The sequence below is a fragment of the Ixodes scapularis genome, unplaced genomic scaffold, assembly GCF_016920785.2.
Source record: "Ixodes scapularis isolate PalLabHiFi unplaced genomic scaffold, ASM1692078v2 PGA_scaffold3__209_contigs__length_174095766, whole genome shotgun sequence".
Classification (NCBI taxonomy): domain Eukaryota; kingdom Metazoa; phylum Arthropoda; class Arachnida; order Ixodida; family Ixodidae; genus Ixodes; species Ixodes scapularis.
In genome coordinates, this window is record NW_024609868.1 from 114664901 (window position 1) to 114681425 (window position 16525).

Genomic DNA, 16525 nt, shown 5'->3' on the forward strand with positions numbered 1-16525 from the left:
CACCGTGTATTGTTCCATGGAAAGGCCTCTGATAAGTTCGCTGTCACCTCAGGGGTACCCCAAGGCTCAGTACTGGGGCCCACATTATTCCTCTTGTATGTGAACGACATGCCTTCATTGCAAGAGTGTCTGCTGGTGCAATATGCAGACACCACCATTCTGGCCCCAGCAGACATACTCTCCACGCCGGGTGTCCAGAGTCTCCTGGACCACATTGACTGCTGGGCAAGAACGAACTGCCTCTCAATTAGCTCCCACAAAAAGTGCTGCAATGCGAGTGTCCAACAGCCGTTCCACTGTTCCTCCTGCATGCCACTTGTCAGGCTCTCCCATTCCTAGTGTTCAGTCCCTCCCGATCCTTGGGGTTGTGTTTAGTTCAACTCTGGACTTCTCGTCTCAGATTGCAGACACTGTGTCCAGGGCCCGGCGGACTCTTGGCTTTGTCACACGTGTCTCAATGAACTGGGGACATGAAACTTTCCGCGCGCTCTACACTGCCCTAGTCCTGCGTCTGGAATACTGCTGCTTTGTGTCCCAGTTAAAAATACCCATTGGTCCAATTGGTTTTTCCAATTGGTACCAGCTGGCGTAACCATCTGTGTTTTTGGACTCCCAACTGGAAAAATACCAAGTGGTATCTGTCCAATTGGAAATAAACCCATTGCCATTTTACCAACTGGAACCATTACCAGTTGGTACTATTCCAGTTGGAACCGTAACCATCTGTGTTTTCGGACTTCCAACTGGAGAAATACCCATTGGCATTTTTTTCAATTGGAACCGTAACCAATTGGTTGTATTCCAATTGGAACCATAACCATCTGTTTTCTGACTCCCAATTATAAAAATTCCAATTAGTATTTTCCCCATTGGAAGTGTAACAAGTTGTGTTTTGGGACTTTCAAACTCGAAACTACAAAGCCCACTTGCTTGTTCTTTGGCTACCATTCATTGGCACAAATCTTGAAGCAAGAAGAAGCAATTAGCTTAACTGGACATTCATTATATGCACAGGGTGCACAACAGTGAAGAGTATATGTAAAATGAAACCTTTATTTTGACTAGCAGGATACCTAAATATTAGAGACTAAACGTTGAGACCAATGTTTCGCGGAACTTGGATGCAGTTGATGACAGGATAACCATCTCATTCATGCTCAGCTCTGCCTCCTGCATGTCGAACATGTGTACCAGTTAAGTTGCATACCTAAGAAGCATTGTGAAAGAATGTAGCAAAGTCTAGACCTAAAACAAATGGGTAAACACTTGGCTCACATGAGGTCAAAGTTGTATGATGCTCGACGCGTCATTAAAGGGGCAGTACAACAAACCTTGTACTTTCAGTAAATACAGCTTTTGATTATTCATTGACATTCACAACCTATAAAACACATAGATTTTCTATCCACGCATGGCAGTTTCAGAAGAAAAAAAAACTACCAGCGTTTACCTCCTAAACTCGCAGACAGAGCAAGTGACCACACGATCTGAAGCTGATTACATGCCACCTATGTTTATCATATCCACACCCTGTAGTTGGCAAAGCACAGGGCACACAATGAATTCCACAGATTGCTAAGCTTCGGCTACTCCTGTCGTCGCAGTAACTGAGCACGAGCCACTACTTGAGTGCGTGTCGAGGTATTGTCTTAAGCTCAAATAGAATGCTCACGCTGTGCTCATGTCCACTGTATGAGCCACACTCAAATCTTGTCACCGTGGGTATCACAAAGCTTTCTGGCAAACTCCTGAGGATTGATATTGTTGACAATGAAGACAACACTATCCCCACAACCAAAGGAGAGATTGAAAAGAGGTATTCGCTTTTACTCTTTAAATTATGCGGCAAAAAAGAAGCTCCTTGGTCAGTGGCATTGCGTGCGAGTATTTCGGGTCCCACTGGTGCCAGTAAGCTTGTGTAGAGTAAGAAACATTCGACATAATATTGTTACACGGCCCCTTTAAGTACCGCGTTCCCCCCAAATGTAGCGTCAGCGGTCTGAAACCAAATGCCAAAGTTTCAGAACTAATTTATCTCAATTAAGTTATAACTGATTTTCAAAAAAAATATTACGAGAATGGGGCCCATTTTTGGTAACTGGCACCATTCAGCTTCATGTATTCGAGAGCTGTTAGCCACCATTTTTCCACTAAAATTGACACCTGTACTTCATTTTCCCACTGAAATTGACACCTACTCCATTTTCCACTGAAAACTGAAACCTGTAATTCATTAGCAATGCACTCAAGATTATTAACTAGTAACTGCTCACACCACAATTACAACTTCTGAAAGCATGACACTTAATGTGTACACTCTGTCTAATAATACAAAAGTAAATTAAGACATAATCTCAAAAGCAAATTATGGGTATTAAGGTAAACTGTGGCAGGTCAGTGCTTTCAGGAGGAATCCAGTTTCTTTTTTAGATGCGCCTAAAACACTTTTTTCTTTTTTTTTCACTGACATTTCATTACACTGGGTAAAACAAAGACTCTCAAGCGGACAGCTCAAAAGAGTCTGTTTTGTAGAGCTTTATTCATTCAGGCTCCTACCCTGCACTGACCATATAGCTAGGAGTGTCTCAGGATATTTATTAATCAGAAATCGCCTATTTGCAATGCAGCAAGCATCAAGAAAAGAAACAAAGAAGTTTCCTTACCTTGCACCCTTAAACTTTGTTATCCATCCTTCGCGCTCCAACGAGGCGGCAGGCCAAATGAGGCTTACTTATGCAGGCTAACGGAATACAGACTCTTCAGGCCAGAAGGAAACTAGCGCGGTTGAAGTTCTTGTTTCATCTTCAGCAAGGACAGACTCGCATAGACCCATTGCAATATATTTCCCCTTTAGCGTCAAGAGCTACGCGGCACAGACATCAGTTTTCACTAACACCCATTTTTGCGCGGACTAATATGTTTAAGTTTAGCTTTTTCCCGCGCACTATTAGCGACTGGAACGGTTTACCTCTCGAACTATTTATCGACACCAACTTTGTAGAAGGTCTCGAGCGTCTTGATAACTAACATGTTTTGCTTTGTACATTGCTGCACCTTCATCTTTTTCGCATGGACATTAGGATTGTATAAACCTTCATACTACATCTGGATAGGTCATTTTGTATTAGTGCATGATGGAATTACATACTGCTTGATGCTTGCTTTCCCCCCCTCCCCTTTTTTTTAAATAATATATCCTGTATATTTGCTAGTTAGTTGTAAACCTTTTAATGTCGTGTTATTTGCTTTCGTTTTATGTGTGAATGTATATGTTGTATCCCACACCTACTTGGGCCTTCGATGGCTTGTAGTATCCTCTAAATAAAAAAAATAAAATAAAAATAAAGTAATTATAACCACACTACTCAGCACTCGCAGCAATAAAACATGACTTGCTGAATCTCTACTGTAACCATGCAACAAATGTTGTGCGTGCCATCGGTATGATTGGAGCCATGTTAAATAGTTCACTTTAGCCGTATGCGCTTAGAGTACAGTGTACGAGAATACTTGGGTAGTGTTGGGACCGGAGGGGCTCGCTTGAAGCGCGTGGTATTGAATCGACAGGTGTCGACACCGGCGCGTTATCCGGTAGGTGTGCGCATGCGCGGCTGCACGCGCGAAAATATGAATCTTTGGTGCCGCTTTGGTGGAGTGCACATAGGATTTCTGATACAGCTACGACCAGCCAGCGGTCGTACAGCGGCATCAATTACGCTGCGACACGATCGTTAGCAACATGATGCTTCAACGTATTGGACGGTACAAGCTACATTACCCTTACTTTAGATTAAAAAAAACAATTGCGACTTTAAAGGAGCGGATTGCAAGTTGTTTCAGCGTAGAATTAGCTGCGACTTTCGGTTTGTCTGATGGCGAGCATTTTAAATGAAATGCCCATTTCCTTGGTTGCAAAGGCCGAACATTAGATATTTGAAAGGAACATCTAAAACTCGGAAGCAGTTTTTTTTTTCTTTTTTTTCCTATTGTATTTTATAATGAAACGAAACGGCACATATTAAAGTCCGAGATTGTTTTAGTATGCTTTTAATACCCCAGGTTAACTTCTCTGTCATCTTTTCTGCCCGTCTTCTTTTTCTTGACCTTAATCAGCTCGCTTCACTTGTCACTTATTCTTGTGTTCATTTATGCGACGAACCACCCAAGCGACGGTCGCAAAGGAGTGAGAATCTTCCATTTCTTCATGGCTGCCACGACCATCCGAGGATCACCCGACGTTCACTTGTAAGAAATGGCTTATAAGTCGTGACAATTTTTATCACGCGTTTTAACATTGAACTTAAGTCCAAAAACTGTGACAACGTGGGCTGAACAAGTAATGCTTTATAAGATTTTTAAAAAAGCAAGTATTTCACATAATTTTGAGCAGAAAACATGATTACACGTAGATCAGGCAAAGAAAAAGTTGTAATAGTTTACAGCACGGCATTGAAATAATGGTTACAATGTGCAGCGCATACATGGTCACAATGCAGCGCATTATCCTCTTGAGGGTAAGCCATCTGAAACCTACACGCCCATAACAATATATTTAACAAACAGCTGCTTTCTGACAACCAGGTAAGTCTCGCCTGAGCTGGGTATTTGAAGGGAAAGACCCATGGTTCCACAAAGGGCGTATCTGGTTCACGCAGACATACAGGGTGTTTTTGTTTTATTCTTTACAGAACTTTACATATTTAAAAAAAAAAAAAAAGGATGTGACAGATATGTGGATGCCGTCTTTCGTTATATCTGTAAGACTCAGTGGACAATAAATGGGTGAATAACCGTTGCAATGTTTAATAATTAACCAAATTTTTTTAGTTAACTTGTTTATTAGCCGCTTAATTGGCCATGGTGCAATTGCAGTTTTAAAAGGAGTTGTTATTAAAAGGGCAATGCAACAGTTTTTGTACTTTGCGCAAATACCACTTAGAACGGATCCCTGACGTTACTGACTTATGAAACACGCGTTCGTTTTTTCACCCGACGCAGTAGAAGTCCCAAAATAAAATTAAAGAAAAACAAGCAGCGCTCACCCCCTCAACTCGCAGCCAGAACAAGCGGCCACGTGATCTGGAGCCGATTATATGCCGCCAATGTTGATCATAGCCACGCGCTGGGGTTGGTAAAGCACAGGACACGCGCTGAGTTCCAGACATTGTTATGGCTCGGCTGTTGTCGTCGTTGCAGCGATTGGACACGGGCCACTACCCGAATGCTTCTAAAGCTAGCAATTATCACGAGCTTAAATCGAGTGCGCACGCAATTCTCGGGTTCAATCTATGAACCGCATTCAAATATCGTCCTTGGGGTGTACTGCGATCCCCAAGTTACGTCATCAAATTTTGCAAAGGAGAGATTGAATGAAAATGATCGCTTTTGTCCTTGAAATTACACCGCAACAAGGGAGTTTCTCAGCCAGTGGCGTTCCGTGTGAGTATCCGATCGAGTCCCAGTGACTCGAGGATACTCACACGCAACGCCACTGGCTAAGAAACTCCTTTGTTGCGGTGTAATTTCAAGGACAAAGGCGATCATTTTCATAGTGCCAGTAAGCTCGTGTAAAGTGAAACACATTCCAATTGAATATCGGTTCACCGCCCCTTTAAAGGCAAACACAATTTCGACAATTCGCGAAAAAGCAACGAGGTTCGCAAATTTTATCGTAAAAGTTTGCCTTTCTTCGCTTGATTCAGAAACCGCGTTATGAAAATAATATGTAGAATAGTGGACATAGTCGTCTTGATGTGTGGCGCCGGCGAGTCCACCAAAGACACGCTGTCGAGTTAGTGACGCGGGGACAGAAACAACTGTGTCATTTTTCTACGCATCAATATCAGCACAACCTCATTCGCGCTTTCAGCGCCCGGTTTTTTAATTAAGTGAAGAAAGGCAAAATTTTAGCGATGAATATCTCAGGACAGAACGAGCGGGTTGGTAGAGATATTTAAGCTTGAGGAAGAAAACGAGAAGGGACGGACAAACACAACAAAAGCGAGAGCCTTGTTGCTTTCGCTCAAAGCTCGTTGTTTGTTCGCGAACTTTCTAAAGTGGGTTGGCCTTTAACAATGGCTCCCTTTAAAGCTGCAATTGCAACATGGCCCATTAAACCGTTCATTAACCCTTTGCCTACCGCAAACTTTTCAAAAAAGAAAAGATTTGAAAATACCGATTTTTTTATGTACCCTATACTCTGTTTCACCTTGTGTTGTACTGCAGCAAAGGCTACAAGCGCGAGCTCCTTGCTCTAGGGCACATCTCGGCGGCACAAGCTCTCGTGCACCAAGGGCAGCTGCCAACGCTATGAGCTCGCGCTTCTAGCCCTCGCTGCGGTACAACATAAAGTGAAACGGAGTGTATAAAATCGTGGTACCGACACGTGCACCGCTCAAAGTGAAAAAAAAAGGCGTGCTGCGCGTGCCGGATAACTCGACTACAGCGCCGCCACGAACTGTCAATACACGCGGCCTCACGAGCTCCCGTTGCCGAGCCGCCCCACCAAGTATTCTAGTGCTCTGACTGTACTTAGCACTGATCTCTATTGTAGTGGGCTGGATGGCGGATCGCGGCCTCGGCAGCTGGGGCCGAGTGTCGCCACCGGCGGCCATTGATTGACACCAGCCAATGCATGGGACTCTATGGGAAGAACGAGAAAAAGTGACGTTTTCCCCTGTTTCTAAGCCGCTGTCGGCACTGAAACTTTTTAAATGCTTTTCGATAAGCCCGTCAAATAGCTTGCGTACAAACATTAAAACTGACAGCCCTCGCAGTTCTTATAAATAAATATTTTGTGGTCAAGAGTGACTCCGCTGTAGTGCAGCTCAATGAGGCGAGAGTTACCTAGAGTTACCGCGGAGTCGGTGGCGGTTTCGTTGAGTTGGGTTTAGCAGACGACAAACTCGAAGGCTTTGCTGCGCAGAATTCGCTCACTCCCGGAAAGCCGCTGTCGAGATGGAACTTCTTTGTCAATCATCAACTTCTGGGCTTCCCTAAGGACGGTCTTATTGACGGCAAGTCCCTTTGTTTACTCCACTACGAGAGCAAGCTTGCCAGCTCAGCGATAGGTGCTCCGGTACGTTTGATTTTTTCCTTCGGCGACCGGACGTTTGACAAATACTGATTCGATCTCCAAACACTCGACATAAGGATCGCACCGCACCATAAAATACTCGCCTCTCAGCACACCGTAAGTGCTTCAGTATGCTTACTTTTGTGCGTTTCTCCCATAGATTTGCGTGTATTGCCTGGTGTCAAGCAATGGCTGCCGGTGGCGACACCGACGGGGTCCCGATCCGCGATCCAGCCTACTAAAATAGAGATCAGTGGTACTTAGAGATCACACGCGGACGCCATCTTTGTTTGCCCAGTGTGCACAGATGCTTCCAACGATTCCCGCCGATTTTAGCGGAAAAAAAATTACACGCGATATTTAAGAAATCGATTACAACACAATACAAAACAAATAAAAAAATCCTTCCGCTTTCAATTTTCATGTACAAATTGTCCTCATTTTGAGATTTAAAAAAGTATGGGCAGGTGATCCGATCAGACCCGATAGCGATACCCGATATAATAGAGAGTTTTAGTAGATCGTGTTTTCGGGCCCCGCTCTTTGTAGCGGGAGCTCGCGCTGCCACTTCTATGCGTGCTCTGAAGCGCGCGCCTGTAGCGGTAGCGGGCCTTCGAAAACGATCTACTAAAACTCCCTAATGCAAGCGCAAAGGAGGTGGCAGAGTATCGGGTATCGTTGTCGGAGTTATCGAAATGATCAACTAAAACTCTTCAATAGAGATTTTAGTAGATTGTTTCAATGCCTTCGATACAAAAAAAAAAATATATATATATTTTTTTTTGAAAAAGGCCATTTTTACATTCACTAACATCTAGAGAATATCCCCAGAAAGTTTCATTTGTTTTGACTGCATAGTTATTTTGTTATAAATTATTTTGGGTCCATCAATGCTAAAGAAAAGCTAGAGGTTCAAGCACTTTGAACACATTTTTCTCCAGTCCACTTCTGGGCATAAATTTCACTTTCGGAAAACTATTGTTTTGCAATGGCACAAAAAGAAAGGCTCACTCATTGTTTTTGCTAACTGGAATTTAATGGGCAACGCAACGGTGTCATTGTTAATTTCTTTTTTTTTTTACAAATGGAAAAATCTATTTGATTTGTCAAGGTGATGTTAGTATAAAATAAATTACTTAAAAAAAATTTTTCTCAGTTGCACTGAAAAAAAAAAATGTGGCGTATTACGTTAGTTTAATTCCCAGTTATAGTTTTCCTAAACGATGTCAGTGCGTTCCTGATAAATACGACTAATCTTTTGTACAGTTTATGTATACACAGATAAAAATTTGCAAAGCTGACCCTTTTGAATAGTGTCCTCCCTTAATTGGAATGTCCGATGATTAGTTTAAATCCCAATAAGACCATTTACCATTTGGAAGTTGTTTATTTCAATTAATATTGGAATAATTAGATACTCAATGAAATGGCCAGTTGGTGCATCACATACCAATTGGGCACTGCCATTCCAATTGAAATCTCGAAAAAGATGCTAAAGGAAACATTCCATTTGGTATAACCAATTAGAAAAATGTAACCCGATTGGTATCACTGGATACCAATTGGAAACAACTATCCCAACTGGAATGACCAGTTGGAAAAATGCATCCCAGTTGGAATGGCCAGTTGGTGGATTAGGTTCCAATTGGAAATCCCAATTCCAATTGGAGTCACCAATTGGTATCACTGGATACCAATTGGAAACAACTATCCCAACTGGGATGACCAGTTGGAAGAATGCATCCCAATTGGAATGGCCAGTTGGTGGATTAGGTTCCAATTGGAAATCTCAATTCCAATTGGAGTCACCAATTGGTAATGCCAAAACCAATTGGATTCCGTGATTCCAACTGGGATTTCTCAGATTACGTTTGGTACCAACTGACATGGGTTCACGGAGGGAAAGCCGTCTGCTCTTTCGCGCAGGCCGGTGGCGTGACGTCACCTCGCCGCGCTCTGATTGGAGGACGGCTCCGGGCGGGAGCTCGGGGGTAAACAAAGCGGTGTCGTCTTTTCTCCGCAGCCATTGCGGAAGGCCTTTTCTGTGGCTCTCGGAAATCCACTGCTAGTGCTTGAACGAAGACGCGGCATACGGAAAAAAGAGACCGGAAATACCTAGAAATGTACGTTACTTCGTTTGACGCGAAAGAATTTACCCTGGGAGCATACGAAGCACCAATATGCGTCCCGGTCTTCGGCGGTGGATGGATGGATGGATGAATACGGCTGAGCCCTTTGGATCGGGCGGTAGCTTACGCCACCTAGCCATTTTGTTTTACCATTTAAGCTTAGAATATTTAAATGTGAAATCTATATTCACTCCGCAGTGCAAAGAAAGTGAGGCTATGAAACCCCCTTGCCATCAGTGAATAAGAAAATACCTAGTTTTCTCTCGATTTCTGCCACCATTCACTTAATCTTTGCTTGGTAATCTCTACAGTCTTGAAATCCACTCTCCCTTCGCTGTCTCTAAAACCCAATGACTTTATTAAATCTATGTTGTCTTCGGTAGGCATAGGGTGAAGCCCTTTACAGTAGAGTATCAAGTGCTCAGCCGTCTCGTCCTCCTCTCCACAAGCAATGCACACTGTATCCATTTCCTGGTACTTCACTCTGTATGTTCTGGTTCGCAGAACACCCGTTCTTGCCTCAAACAGCAATGAGCTTCCCCTAGAATTGTCATAAATGCTTTCTTTGGCAATAACTCTTTTGTTTAATCTATAGCTTTCCAGAGCAGTCTTTGTCTGCATTCCCTCTAGCCACCGATCCCTTTCTGTGGCCTTAACTTTCTTCTTAACTGAGATGTTGATGTGAGCCCCCCCAACGTCAGCACGGTGATGTGCGACGCGAGTGAGCCTTTCTACTTTTTGGCGGAGACCCCTTTTCGCCAGCAAGTGTCTCGGTGTCTCCGTGAAGCACCGAAGTGTAGCTACAGCCCTCTTCGGCGAGCTGAACGGGCTGCCGAGCTTTCGAAGGCCGATCTCCCGCAGCGCTGGAACCCGGAGAACCGCGCCATGGCGCTCGCTGAGGTGAGTTACGTCGTTTCTGTACAGTTCGCATCATTCACAAACAGTTGCACGTGAAAGGAGTATAGCAAAGTAAAACGGAATGTTACGAAAAAGCAGCGGATTAGGCGATCGGTGTGGTACGACCGAGCCGAGTGCGCAGTTGTCCGTTCTTAGTCTTTCCCCCCAGCGACAGATTGTATGCCACTTGTCCAAACAGATAGTGTGGTAGGATATCTGTATGTGGGTCATTAACTTCGCAGTCACGACTCGGTGTTCGAGGGTAGTCTATTTTAGCAGTGATAGCGCCGTGTCTAAGTGACATCCGATGTCACTTCTTGCCAGTGGCGTAGCCAGGGAGGGAGTGTTCAGTACTTCGCACCCGAAATCCCCCCCGGCCCCAAGAAAACCTGGCTACGCCAATGCTTTACGCGCGCGATAAAGCGCCGTCCTAGGGTGTTAAACTCAAGACGAACTGTTCTTCTGACGCGTGTTCCATCAGTCGCTCGCTGCTGATTTGTTTCACCATAAAGTGCCAGTGAGGCAAACGCTGCGGGGGCGAGTAGCATGTTTTCGTACCTGCCTACTAGTTTTCTTAGGTCCGTTAACCTGCAAATGCTTGTGTTCCCCCTACCCTATCATTCCAACAGAATCCACCGGCTGCCGGGCTACTGAAAGGGCCCTCTGCTCGGAGGACATGTTGCGGGCCCTGTGTAATGCCCTCGGCGCCTGTGCGACTTCAGGGGGTCTGCGTTTCACGGCCCCGTTACCAGCTGGGAAATTCTCCATGGAGGTAAGATTATGAAAGAAACCACTCTATGCACTCAGAGGTAGCTTTCAGAAGTTGTGGAAGCCAAATACAGATGCTGATGTCTTTAGTAAAAACAAAATCAAATTATTACTTGCTTTATGACTTATGCATCTCTATTTTGCAAGCCATATATGGCAGGAAAGTGTCACGTGATCTCAACCTCGTTTCTCAAGGCACTGAAAAGCTACCTGTTGCAGACCACTGTATCATTGTCATTTATTATATGTTATTCCCTGGCACTGCGGGATTGGTGGGCGAGGGGGCTTGCACGCACCAGCTCGGAGAATGTGGAGTGAAAGCTCGCGCTGCAGAACCCAGAATCGTGTGTTCAATCCCCACATTTGCCCGTTTCGATCTGGATGAGCACTGTATTGGCGTGCGGTCGTGTATCACTGCTACGTGATGCACGTTAAGGGCCCCAGGCTAGCGGTCATCTACAGCTGGGAGACTCATCGCCCGTTGAGGCAGATCAAGTTTGAGACTGTATAAACATACACACAACCCGATTCCTTGGCTCGCTGCTGTTATTGCTGTGCTGATGTTTGGATGTATTTTTCTTGGTCGTTGAAATGACTACTGTGATGCTTGGGTGAAATAACCTGGTCAATTACCTCCTTGGCCATAGAGTGTTGTTCACTTGTTACTCTCTCTTCTCCTCTGGTTAATGTAGCTCAGATAACAGTCATGCAGTTAGCCCGTTTCAAGTTCTCTCGACGCCACATTCTCACATCTCTGGCCGATCGTCCTGCTTTCGCGCAAAACTCACACACCTCGTCTTCTTTGATACTCCCGAATGCGCCTCGGTCGCTCACTCTGCCGCTAATTTCAGTCCCTTGCCCACTGTTTTATGACAACCTCCTTGACATGACAAATCTAGCTTCTGTATCCAACCATCAATACGGGTTAGTGTTCAATTTGTAAACTTGATGTTTCAAAGTAACAGTACAAGCTTCCTCCAGCATCTACCAGCAACCAAGCAATGACAAAAACCAAAGCTTTAACTTCCAAGACTAAAAACCCGGGAGTATGAGGGACACGCTGGCCAACCCTGCTGAGGACAAGCCAGGAGTGGGACAAGCATGTAATCTCGGTATATGGAGAGGTGTCCTCGAAGTTCCCAGCTTTAAAATTGTGGTAGTGTTTAAGTTGGTTTAAGTTCAAGGAGTCTCAAAAGAGCAAATAATGCAATGTTATTTATTTTGATTTGCATCCCTTGGATGCTGGCAGGTATTCGGTACGAAGGGAATGGAATAGACATGTCCATTTATGCATTCTGCTGCTTAAAAAATGGGGTTTCACTGATTTTCAGTTGGTAATGGCGTGGGAGGACAAATACGCTGCTCAAGAGTGTAACCGGATCGTTTGACTACTGGGACAACTCTTTTACAGGGGACGACATCCTGTCCAGCACCAGCTTCACCATCTGGGACCAAGTGCACGAGGGGTCGCACTGCAAGCAGATGAAAGGAGGGCACTGCGACCTTGAGGTCAAGCTAGTACATCTACCATTACAGTCCTGAATGGATGCCAATTGGTACTGATGACCTTATGAAGGTGAAACGTCCCTGGATCTAAAGGGAAAATTTGATTGAAGGCGAGCTGAAGTTGTTTCTGACTTTATCCTCTTATGACTTGAAAGTAATCTGCCTACTTCATGAATATTGAAGATGCAGAATTTGTTTCCGTAACTGTCCCACTTCAACGGAATGTGCACATTGAAACCTGTTCCTTTTCTTTTTCTGCTTTCCGGCGAGAAAAAAAAGCCAACGAATCTCCCTTTTCCTTCTCGCAATGGGGAGGTGTGCAAGGCTGATTGCATATTTTATATAAGCAATCAGTTTCATAAGTGAATGAAGATAAAAGCAGAATACATGTTCACAGATTATTTGTGAATTCTTAGACTTGCTGAAGTGAGTAGTTTATGTTCGAGTCATGTAATTATGAAGTCAAAACCATATTTAGTGCATTTTTAAGAAGCCTTTTAGACCTGAGAGTTCTGTTTTGATTCAGCAATACACAACTCACCTTTGTTATTCCTATAGCACAGCCGAAACTATAAACATGAGCATGTTGCCTGACCAATGCTTGAACTGCCGTGAAATCGACGAAGTCCCTATCCTTCGAGAACAAGTGTCAACGGGGAATAGTCGAAAGACCAGGGTCAAGTATGCACACACATACTTGATTTCAAGCTTGCAGATTGAAATAATTGTTTATTGAATCATATCCATTCTTAAACCTGTTTGAGATTGTATTGGTTCATATTCACAGTATATTTATTTTTCATTTCAGCAAGGAATAATTTAGAGACAGATGTTGGTGTTCAGGCGTGATGCTTTTATTTTTGTAACATGCAAGAGGGCAAAAAATTAGATTCGGCTTTGTAAACTGATTTTTTTATGTATTCTTCCAAACAGCATAGCAAAGAATAATATAAGGGCTACAGCTGCGAGAGTTGCTACACCTGGCATCTCATTTCTTTATAGCAAGTACAGGTGAGACACTATACTCCGTTTCTAAGTAAATTGGCAAACACTGTGACCCAATAAGAGCATCGGAGCCAGGCACGTGACAACACTCCACGGTCGAGTCCTCGTTATTGCCACAGCAAGAACGCCATCTGCGACAAAACATAGTTCTAGGCTTTGTTTTTTCTTCTTCTTTTAGTAGTGTTGCCGTCGGATTCTTCGGACAGCAACACTACACGACACTGAAGAAAGACGAAGACACATGTTACTGATTAGCGACACTTAATATAGATCAACACTTTTTTGAGAAAAACATGGCTTGTGATCGAAGTTCAAACAACCGTAGCCGTGAATCGACCACTTCTGCTCAAAACATTGCACAGCCGGTTCTGGCGGGTGGTCCTTGCATTTGGCGCGGTGACACGAACGCTCCTGTGACATGTGTCCATGTGCCTCGCTCCGACATTCTTACTGGGTCGCAGAAGCCGTAGCCTCCACAGTTCACCAAGCTATCGTGAAACAGAATGTAGAATAAGTTGCCTGCGTGCTAATGAAAGTAGCCTTGCCAGCATCATGTATTATGTATGAAACACTGTATACTTCGAGAAAACGAATAAAGCCATTCAACCTTTCCACTGATTGTGTTTGTTCATTAGTAAAACTTGGTTCAGTGAACTTTATATTTCAGCATTAGCATGGACACAACAGGTAAGGTCAATCACAAGTGCTTTAGAGCGGTTCAAACAGTTTCCAAGTGGCTCATGCAAAGCAGCTGACATGGTATTACCCCCAGGAAAGAGACGAGACCTCTTCGACGACTCAAGGCCCACCAAACTGAATATTGGCGTTTCTAGCAAATTGGAATCAACCAAACAATTCCATGGAAAGGTACACCACAAACAGCATTGGTGTGAGGGTGAGCCCTATCTGCAGCGACAATACTGAAGCCTCGCATGCCACCATTACTAACACATGCGAGCAGTCGCTCGGCGCCTGGCATACTTGGGCATTGATGAAACAAGGAAAGATTATCAATGAGTGGACTAGGAATGCGGATCCAAATGGGAATGTCTTCACAATCGCTGTATGACCACCATCTGTTGGTGTGTTTCTGGATGTCAACAGCCCATCTGGGACCTAGAAATGACAAATGATGTTAGAAAGTTTGTCACTTACACACTGGCTTTTGCTTAACCCAGTCTGCTGAGCGAACAAAAATATGTACATGTTAGTCATTGTTTACTCCCGTGTCAATTCCATGGGGCGCTCGTTAGCTAGGCTTGGATAGTGTGCGATCTCCGAATTTTTATCTTGGTATGGGAACGAAAAAAGAGACAAGCGACACGCAAAAACACGTCAGACACTGACAGCGTCGATGTGGTTCCAAGATACACTGCGCAACACATTTCGCAGAAAGGCGGCATCGGTACTTCGTCGGCAATTCACTCATACTGGCTAATGTGAAACGGCAAATTTGTACTGTCCGAGTTGGTTCACTGTATTACACGTAACAGACATTCATATTTCATTCCTGAAAGAAAAAACGATCGCGTTTTTGCGGCAAGTTTTGAGCTCTGTGCTTTTCTACAGTACCATGATTACAACCGTAGACTGCAACTACTATACCAAATACGATGTATGACTATACTGCGTCTCACCTAAATGCGAACGAAGCGAAAATTACAAACGCGAGAATCTGATCAGCGCTTGTACTGCAAGATCGCACATGCATGGCAGCTATGATCAAAGCTCGGGATTCGCCCATGTAGATTTAACTTCGACCGCATTTAAAATGAAACGGAACATAGCTTATACGGCCTCTGTGCAGCTTCGAGTCGAAATGACGAGTGTGTATATTCCTAAGTATCACCTGCGAAGATAGGCTTCGGAGGATCGCGAAAACGCTACATTCTCGGCCGTTTTTCGATTAATAGCGCCCATCGACTCCGCCACACAAGATTTATAAAGACCTGCTAGAAGGCAAAATCCGTTGTGTTCGTAAAGGAAGAACAAGATAAAAGGCAACTTACCGGTACAATCGGGCGGCGGTCTCGTAGTGACCGGCGCAACCGGCGTTTCAATCGCGAGGCTAGGCAAGCGCCTTCTCTTTGATGCTCTTCGTCGTCTTCATCTTGGAATCTTCGAAATGCCTCTAGCAGACGACGGAGGAATCGTAAGGGGCACAAAGCTGCTCGATCTTGTGGACTCGGCAAATTTTAAGCGGGCTACAATAAATAAAAGACTCGCGATCGCCGCTACAACACGGCCGCCATGGCTGACGCCGATGTTTGTTTACCCCCCGGCCTCCCCCGACATGTGCGAGGGCGGAGCTTAGTCGGAATCGTCATCAACCTCCTCTCCCGCCTTCGCGCCTCCTTTCTCATGCGCAGAAGACGAAAATGAGCCCACTTGCGAGGCGTATTGGAACCCATGGGTATTTTTAACTGGGGTGGGGCCCCTTCTAGGCTCACCTCATCGACAGGCTGAAGGGCGTGCAGCGCCAGGCTACTCGAACACTTCATTCTCGGATGTTGGGCCGGCAAGTCCCTGTGCCGCCATATGCAGCTCGCCTTAGGGCCCTCAGGTGGCAGAGTCTCTGCCACCGCCGAACAGTGGCTCGGGTTGGGCTCCTTTGTAGGTTGCTCGACGGGTCCATGAGTGATACCCACCTCTACTCATGCATCAGGATCGGAAAGCGATCCGGGCAGCCAGAACTCCTGCATGCCCGAACAGTGCGCCACTCGCACTCCGTACTCCCCGCCGTCCTCAGCGACTTTCTTGTGGCCCCCCTGTCGATTCGATCTCCACTCCCCAACAACCGTGGCGAGTCCGCTGCATTGCGCCGTGCATTCTCACGATCAAAGCACCTAAAATGAATCTACGCTATGATCAATGTTCGGTTTCACTTTGTTTTTATTTGTTCTCTGTTGTTGTTGTTTGTTTTGTTATTTCCTGCCCCGGGTGGTTGGCTGACAGGCACACTAGTGTACGGGCTCTCGCCTTTCCGCCTTCGCCTTGCAAGCCACCCGGGGTTACATTACTCTTGCAAATAAAGATTATTATCATTATTAATATTATTAAGAATGCTAGAATGCCGTCCGAAGGCTATTTACGGCCGCAGTCGAGCGCCGTTCTAAATGGAGTGTCGTCAGACGGCACTTGAACG

At 44.8% G+C, this 16525-nt stretch overlaps 1 pseudogene; it reads left to right on the forward strand.

The window, feature by feature from the left end:
• The first annotated feature begins 108 nt into the window (after positions 1-108).
• LOC115321141 lies at positions 109-16235 on the forward strand (annotated as a pseudogene).
• The last annotated feature ends 290 nt before the right edge of the window (positions 16236-16525 follow it).